The sequence below is a fragment of the Lygodium microphyllum genome, chromosome 22, assembly GCF_053477565.2.
Source record: "Lygodium microphyllum isolate KBCC chromosome 22, Lygodium_microphyllum_v1.1.10, whole genome shotgun sequence".
Classification (NCBI taxonomy): Eukaryota; Viridiplantae; Streptophyta; class Polypodiopsida; order Schizaeales; family Lygodiaceae; genus Lygodium; species Lygodium microphyllum.
In genome coordinates, this window is record NC_141156.1 from 59,727,006 (window position 1) to 59,736,382 (window position 9,377).

General features: G+C 50.8%; 1 pseudogene; it reads right to left on the reverse strand.

The window, feature by feature from the left end:
* Nucleotides 1-323: 323 nt before the first annotated feature.
* Nucleotides 324-1,103, reverse strand: LOC148017197 (18S ribosomal RNA; annotated as a pseudogene; the record flags this gene model as incomplete).
* Nucleotides 1,104-9,377: the final 8,274 nt, after the last annotated feature.

Consider the following 9,377-nt stretch of genomic DNA (forward strand, 5'->3'; position numbering starts at 1 on the left):
GGGAGGTATATCCACGACCTAAAAAGGATTCTTGAGGGTTATTATTGAGTGATTCTAGTGAGGATATGATGTACTATTGATGGAGAGAGAGAGAGAGAGAGAGAGAGTCAAAGATAGCCAATTCTATCAAAATAGTGTGATTGTATATGAGAGATTGAGAGAGAAGACTATAAAGACATTGAAGATGAATACTATGTGATGTATTTCCATTCAAAGATGGTGTATTCCTTTGCTTTCTTTGTTCTATTGATGGATTTTATGAAGATGTTGAAAAATATGGTTGATTCTATCAAATCTGTGGGAGATCTACATGATGCTGCATGAAGATTTGTTGTGCCTGGTGTTCTTTTCTTCATTGTGATCATATAAAACCTAATAAAAAAGCTTGTTGATGTTACAAGATAGATTTTCTTGCAAGAGAATTCCCTTTTCCTTGGTGTTCCTCTTGGGGCTCCACCCCGAGATCCAACTACGAGATTTTTAACTGCAACAACTTAAATATACGCTATTGGAGCTAGAATTACCGTGGCTGTTGGCACTAGACTTGCCCTCCAATGGATCCTCGTTAAGGGATTTAGATTGTACTCATTCCAATTACCAGACTTGTAAAAGCCCAGTATTGTTATTTATTGTCACTACCTCCCCATGTCAGGATTGGGTAATTTGCATGCCTCTGCTGCCTTCCTTGGATGTGATAGCCGTTTCTTAGGCTCCCTCTTCGGAATCAAACCCTAATTCTCCATCACCCATCACCACCATGGTAGGCCTTTATCCTACCATCGAAAGTTGATAGGGTAGAAATTTGAATGAAGCATCGCCGGTGCTAAGGCCATGTGATTCAGGAAGTTATCATGATTCACCACATTACCATGCAAGCCTGCATCGGCCTTTTATCTAATAAATGTGTCCCTTCTAGAAGTCGAGAGTTGGTGCACATATTAGCTCTAGAATTACTACGGTTATCCGAGTAGCAATGTACCATCAAAGAAACTATAATTAATTTAATGAGCCATTCACAGTTTCACAGTACAAGAGAGTTTATACTTACACATGCATGGCTTAATCTTTGAGACAAGCATATGACTACTGGCAGGATCAACCAGGTAGGTATCTTTCGTCACAGGACCAGCATCGGTGCTACACGTTTCAACTCCACATCAAGTGTGGCTATGGGGTAAAAAGACATGATCTCATCACCAATGCGTTGTTCTTGATGTAAAGAGAAAGAGGGGAGGAGCACGAAGGCTCAAGAGCGTATGGGGAGAAAAGAAAATGACAAATGGGGATGGGACAAGGCCATGCTTTCATTTCCCACCATGGACCAAGCTGCACACGAGCACGTGCATCGCCACCACCACGCACAAGGCATGCTCTGTGTTGTCTTTTTTGCCACATTCCGAGCTCGTGTGAGTTGAAAGATGATGAAGATGCTTATGCATTCCACCGTTTCACGTCAACAAGAGCCCATCATGAGATGCATTCAACCCCACCGAGAACAAGCCCCACCAATGAAGGCGCACCTCGATCACATCGTTCCATTGGTTTTGGTCCATCCGTATTCATGACGAGGTTCATCGTTAGCATTGAGAACCATGGAGCTCGAACACGATCTCGCCACCAACGAGATACGTGTTCAAGGCACCGCACTTTGCTCCTCACCGCCTAGTGGACACATGTTGACCGCCACGACGCGATGTCCTCGCAAGGATCACCACAAGTCACTTGAGCCTAACCGTTCAACGAGGAGTACATAGCATTTGCTCACGAGACACTCCTCGTGCAAAAAGATGGATGTGGGGACTATACGCCTCACCTCACCCTCCCTTGGTCCAAGGAGTGTTTCGATGGAGCAAGCACCACTACCCTCATAGGTGCAATCAGCTCCAACGGCAAGGCATACCTACAAAGCCTAATTTTTTTTATGCGGTGGGGGGGAGGGCATGTCGCGTCGTCATGGCGTGTTGAGGGGAGGGGGGGACGGCGCGTCGTGTCGCGACATGGTGTGTGTTGAGGGAAGGGGGGGCGAATTTTGGAGGGGGGAAAGGAGACGCGTTGCGTCATGGTGTGTGTGTTGAGGGAAGGGGGGGCAAATTTTGGAGGGGGGGAAGGAGGCGCATCGTGTCATGGTGTGTGTGTGTTGAGGGAAGGGGGGCCGAGTTTTGAAGGGGGGCATGGGGTGTCATGTTATGTTGGGAAGGGGGAGAGGGGCACGTCACGTCGTGTCATGGGGGGGGATGTTATGTTATGTTGGGGAAAGGGAGAGGGGGGTGCATCGCGTCATGTCATGTCGTGGGGGGAGGGAGGGGGCATGTCATGTTATGTTGGGGAAAGGGGGAGGAGGTCGTGTCGTGCCGTGCTGTGTTGGAGGGTGGTGTCATGTTATGTTGGGAAAATGCGAAAGGGGGTGTGTCGCGTCATGTCGTGTTGTGATGTATTTGGGAAGGGGGTCATGTTACATTGGGGAAAGGGGGAGGGGGCACATAGTGTCGTGTCGTGCTGCGTTGGGGGGGGGGAGGGGTCATGTTATGTCATGTCGTATCGTGTTGTGTTGGAGAGGGGTGTTGTGTTACGTTGGAAAAAGGGGGAAGGGGGGACATCATGTCATGCTGTGTTTGGGGAGAGGAGTCATGCTATGTTGGGGAAAGGGGGAGGGGGGAGGAGTAATGTTATGTTGGGGAAAGGGGGAGGGGGGCACGTCGCATTGTATTGTGTCGTGCTGTGTTTGGGAGGGGGGTCATGTTATGTCATGGCACCCAATCCCCTCCCACCACGATATGGCACCAACCAGCCCCCCCAAAAAAAAAACCCACTCCACCCAAGTCTCCCCCCTACCCCCCCAAAAAAAAACCCACTCCACCCAAGTCCCCCCCCATGACATGGCACAACCCCCCCTCCCCCAAAAAAAACCCCACTCCACCCAAGTCTCCCCCCTCCCCCCCACGACATGGCAACCCCTTGAAAAAACCCTGCTCCATCCATCCCACCCCACCCACCTCAAAAAACCCCGCTCAACCCACCCCACCCCACCTCACCCCCCCCACGACATGGCACACCCTCATCTCCCCTCCCCCATGCCTCTCAAAAAACCCCCCACCCCACCTTATCTCACATCAAAAAACCTTGCTCAACCCACCCCATCTAGCCCCCCCAAAAAACCCCACTCCACCCTAAACCCCCCCTCCCCACCTCACCTCACCCCACCTCACCTCACCTCACCTCCCCCATGACATGGCGCACCTTCCCTCCATAAGAAAACCATGCTCCATCCAACCCCCCACCCCCCCACGACATGGCACACCCTCATTGCCCCTCTCCCCCCCCCCCCCCCCCGCCTCTCAAAAAACCCCCCACCCCACCTCATCTCAAAAAACCCCGCTCAATCCAACCCCCCAAAGAGGCCCACTCCACCCTAAAACCCCCCTTCCCCACCCCACCTCACCTCACCTCACCCCACCCCACCCCACCTCACCCCCCACGACACGGCACACCCTCATCCCCCCCCACCTCTCAAAAAATCCCCCACCCCACCACACCTCACCTCAAAAAACCCTGCTCAACCCACCCCACCTCACCCCCCAAAAAACCCCACTCCACCCTAAACCCCCCCTCCCACCTCATCTCACCTCCCCACGACATGGCGCACCTTCCCCCCTAAGAAAACCCCCCTCCACCCAACCCCCTACCTCCACCTCACCTCAAAAAACCCTGCTCAACCCACCCTACCTCACCCCCCCAAAAAACCCCACTCCACCCCAAACCCCCCTCCCCACCTCACCCCACCCCACCCCCTCACGACATGGTGCACCTTCCCCCCCTAAGAAAACCCCGCTCCACCCAACCCCCCACGACATGGCACAACCCCACCCCACCTCACCCCCCCACGACATGGCACACCCTCATCCCCCCCCCCCCTCAAAAAACCCCCCATCCCCCTCATCCCCCCCCCCCTCAAAAAACCCCCCATCCCACCCCACCTCACCTCACCTCAATAAACCCCACTCAGCCCACCCCACCTCACCTCACCTCAATAAACCCCACTCAGCCCACCCCACCTCAACCCCCCAAAAAACCCCACTCCACTCTAAACCCCCCCCACCCCACCCCACCTCACCTCATCCCCCTACGACATGGCGCACCTTCCCCCCCCTAAGAAAACCCCGCTCCACCCAATCCCCTACCCCACCCATGACATGGCACAACCCCCCTCCCCCCCCCCCCCCCCACACGATATGGCACAAACCCACCCCATGCCAAACCCCCCCCCCCACGACAGGGCATACCCTCATCCCCCCCCCCCTTCGCCTCTCAAAAAACCCTCCACCCCACCTCACCTCACCTCACCTCAAAAAACCCCACTCAACCCACCCCACCTCACCCCCCCAAAAAACCCCACTCCACCCAAAAACCCCCCCCTCCCCACCTCACCTCACCTCACCTCACCCTACCTCACCTCACCTCAAAAAACCCTGCTCAACCCACCCCACCTCACCCCCCAAAACCCCACTCCACCCTAAACCCCCCCACCTCACCTCACCTCACCTCACCCCACCCCACCCCACCCCATCACACCTCACCTCACCCCCCCACAACATGGCACACCTTCCCCCCTAAGAAAACCTCGCTCCACCCAACCCCCCGCCCCCCCATGACATGCCAAAATCCCCCCCGCTACCCCCAAAAAAACCCCCACTCCATCCACTTTCCCCCACGACATGGCAACCCTATGAAAAAACCCCTCTCCATCCATCCCACCCCACCTCACCTCAGAAAACCCTGCTCCACCCACCCCACCCTACCTCACCTCACCTCAAAAAATCCCTCTCAACCCACCCCATCTCACCGCCCCAAAAAACCCCACTCCACCCTAAACCCCTCCCCACCCCTTCCCCTCCCCACCTCACCCCACCCCACCCCACCTCACCCCCCATGACATGGCAGCCCCCCTTAAAAAACACCACTCCATCCATGCCACCCCACCGCATCTCGAAAAACCTTATTCAACCCATCCCACTCACCCCCCCACGACACAACATACCCCCCTAAAAAAGACCCACTCGACCAAACCCCCCTGCGTGCCCCAAGACATGGCACAATCCCCCCTCAAAAAACTCCACTCTACCCAAGTCCCCCTGTGACAAAAAAAACCGCGCTCAACCCATCCCACCTCACCCCCCCACGACCCCTCGCCCCCCCACGACATGGCACAATCCCCCCCCTAAAAAAACCCCACTCCACCCAAGTCCCCCCCACGACATGGCAATCCCCCTTAAAAAAACCCTGCTCCATCCACGCCATCCCACCGCGCCTCAAAAAATCCCACTCAACCCACCCCGTCATCCCCCCACGACACGGCATAACCCCCCTCCCTAGCCCACCTCAAAAAACCCCACTCAACCCACATCTCACCCCTCCACGACATGGCACAATCCCTCCCCCCCCCCCCCCCAACGACATGGCAACCCCCCTTAAAAAAACCCCGCTCCATCCACACCACCCCACGGCACCTCAAAAGCCCCACTGAACCCACCCCACGACATGGCACACCCTCCACCCCACCTCACCCCCCATGACATGGCACAATCCCTTGCCCTCCCCCTAATGATATGGAAAGCCCCCTCAAAAAAACCCCGCTCCATCCACACCACTCCACCGCACCTCAAAAAGCCCTGCTCAACCCACCCCACGACACGGCACACCCCCCACTGTTGAGAAATCAAATGATTATGCCCATAGAGGCTGAATGTGTGCCCAAAAGAGGCTTGCCCATAAGTGGCTTTGTATGAGAGATATGACAAAGATGTATGCTCTAGAAGCTCTAAGAAGAGATGTCCAAAATCTCATATGCACACAGTGAGGTACAGTGGTACTATCCAAAAAGCTATAAAGTCATGTACTTAGTTGACACTCATTTTAAGGTAATGGAACTATCAGTTTGAGTTACTCAAGACTATGTTTATGAGTCCAAGTTAATCTATCTTGGAACCTAATTCACTTGAGTTACAATCTCTCATTCTGATAATGTATCGTGTGTTTGATTTGCGTCCACCATAGCTAACTAGCTCTAGATCCGTGCTTTTAACATGGTATCAGAGCTATGGCTGAGCTACGAGGTGAAGAAGCTTAAGGAAGTGTTGTAGTACTATTCAAGAAGATCTATTTGGAGTTCACATTGGAGGCATTGAGGTTTATTGTCATTGCCATATCCTCAAGTTGTCATTTGGGAGAAAATAGAGAAAGAAAGACAAGAGACAGAGAGGCAGGGGCCTTGGAAGCTTGTAACGTTGATTCTTTCAACCAACTCATTGAGATTCTTGTAGAGTTGACCATAATTACGCCCCTTTGAGATGGTAACATAAATTGAGACCCGGATATCCAAGTGGAGAGTCTCCTTGTTGCCATCATCAAGGGGAGCTACATCCACCATCAGCATATCATCTACAGGAATAGCTTTGACCAACACACACTTGCAGAGGCCTTGTTGGCCAGAACCAGAGTATCAAAAAGCATATGCCGCTAGCATATCATTCCAGCCACATCAATACCTACGTCCTCCTGACTCTCTCCACCTTCTGGAGGGGGAGAAGATGCGCGTGAGCCGTCAGCTGTGAGGGAGTAGCCAGCCGAGAGGAAGGCAGCATTCATAGCAAATGCAGCACAATCGTGTGGGGATTGGAACTCTGGTCGTGTAGCCCTAATGACTCCAAGAACCCCCCCTCGGTCGCTATTTCCGTTGAACCTTCTAGATGCAGACTTGACTGGAGCTGGTTCATGGCAAAGTCAACAGCAAGCTGGATGTTTTCCATCTTGGGTGCCCTTGTTGCCATTCCTTTAGGGATTCGACGCAAGTCACTATCACCACTGGTGTTCTTTGGCTCAGCAAGAGCCATGGCAAATATTGTCGAAGGAGTGACTTAGTGCGAGATTCAACATAGGGAACGTGAGCAACAGAAGCAATTGGAGCAAATCCAAGCTCTGGATGAAGCAGTAATGGCTAGTGTGAAGAAACATGATCTTTCACGGGGGATGCTATTGCATAGGCCGACTCCAGCAAATCGGCACCGTTCTCCTGCCGAAATCAGTGCCGAACAACTATTCGAATTGGGAAAAGCCTTTTTTTATTTTCAATTTCCTTATCACTAAGGTTAAAAGCTAGGCTTAGTCAATAGAGGCCATTCACACCTAGCCTCCTCACAAACCATTTCACAAGCCTATTTCAGACTCATCATCAAATTGCCTTCACATTTAACTAACTTTCACACTATATGTATCTCCACTTGGCTTGAACTAAAAGAACGGATTGTTAATACGCTTGATAATTAGTTATCAAAAATCCTAAGAGGCTACTTGAGATTAGAGTTTCTATTGAACTCCTATTCTTGTAAGGGACTAGACACTGCCCAAGTATACTCGCGGTAAGACCTTCCCACATGAAATGATTTTCTTGCACAAGTGCTCAAAAGGAAAGTTAATGCCAAATGAAAACCCAAAAGCCATGTATTCCGAAACTCATCTCATGTGCGAGAAACAAAGCTCATGTATCCATCAGTGTACTCAGGTGCAAAAGCATGAAGCAAAACGACTATTGAAGCAAAAAGAGAAGTACCACACATCGGAAAAAGGGATAAGAAGCACAACAAAATCCAAGGAGCATGAAGAAAAAGAAGTCCAAAAAGACAAAGAAGATCAAAGGTTGCCAATGAAGCAACAAAACAAAAAAGATGAAGAAAATATTTTTCCACTACTGCAAACCAACAAAATGTTTTTGCAAAAAATTCCCATAGAGAATCTGGAATTCCCAGAGTGGATTTAAAACCCTTACCAAGAATGTAAAGTTTCAAGCCTTAACTTCACTAGGCTGCCAAAGAGCTAGTCTCCTGGTCCATGTCTACATGTAGGGGGGGCAAGCCAGCAAGGGTAGAGACTCATCATTTGAGGGGGGGTGTTGAGAAATCAAATGATGTATGCCCATAGAGGCTGAATGTGTGTCCAAAAGAGGCTTGCCCGTAAGTGGCTTTGTATGAGAGATATGACAAAGATGTATGCTCTAGAAGCTCTAAGAAGAGATGTCCAAAATCCCATATGCACAGTGATGTACAGTGGTACTATCCAAAAAGCTATAAAGGCATGTACTTGGTTGACACTCATTTTAAGGTAATGGAACTATCAGTTTGAGTTACTCAAGACTATGTTTATGAGTCCAAGTTAATCTATCTTGGAACCTAATTCACTTGAGTTACAATCTCTCATTCTGATAATGTATCGTGTGTTTGATTTGCGTCCACCATAGCTAACTAGCTCTAGATCCGTGTTTTTAACACCCACCCCACCTCACCCGCCCATGACACAACACATCCCCCCTAAAAAAGCCACGCACCACCTAGCCCCCACCCCCCATGACATGGCACAATCCCCCCCATGACATGTGATGAATGTGCACTCATTACACACTCAACATGGCACATAAAGGTAACATGATATATGAGCTTAAGGTATACTCTTGTATTATTCAATCCAAAAAGTGGGACAACATAGACACATCCTAGGACTACACCCTCATGACGCCGCACATAAGAGGGTTCACCACTAGGTATAGGGAATCACATGTAGTGTGGAAACAAGGCAGGGCTTTGAGTCACTACTACTCCCTATATAGGTGCATTCGGTAGCAACGGCATGGTATAGCTACAAAGCCCTTACACTCACCCCCGCTTTCTGGATTGCTGTCCTCAGCAATGTAAGGGTAGCACTTTTTATTGACTCATCCAGGGTCTTAGCACAACTTTTCCTATCAAGCTGGTCAGTGTCTGCCGATCTATGGGACTGCGGGGTCTTAACACAGTCCTCACACAGTTTATACTATTAGATTGGCCAGTGTCTGCCGCACTATGACTTGGGGGTCTTAAAACAGCCTTTTCTAGCAAGCTGGTCAGTGTTTGCCCATCTAGACTGGATTACTGGGGCTTTGTTGGATTTATTGATATTTATCACCATGTGGGTCCACTCTCGACTCAATTACATTTGAGGAGTGGAGGCATATTGGGGTCTATGATTGAGAACCACTTTGTTTGGGTTGGAGAGGCTCAAGGGTCGTTGGAAGGAGCAAGGGGGTTCTCCTCGAGCCAAAGGGCGAAGGCATCTTTGCCACATTCGCAAGCCTCCGCTTCTGAGATCCAAGTGGCCTCCTTGAGTGGACGCCCGCGCCACTTGGTGAGGTATTTGAGGAAGCCTCTTTGTTCCCGGAGTCGAAGGAATGCTTCTACTTCAAAGGGACCATTGGAATGGAGCATTGATACATGCCGTCCTCATTGGTTGTCTGGATAGAACCTACACAGAAGACGAGCATGAAACACATTATGAACACAAACACTTTCTGGCAT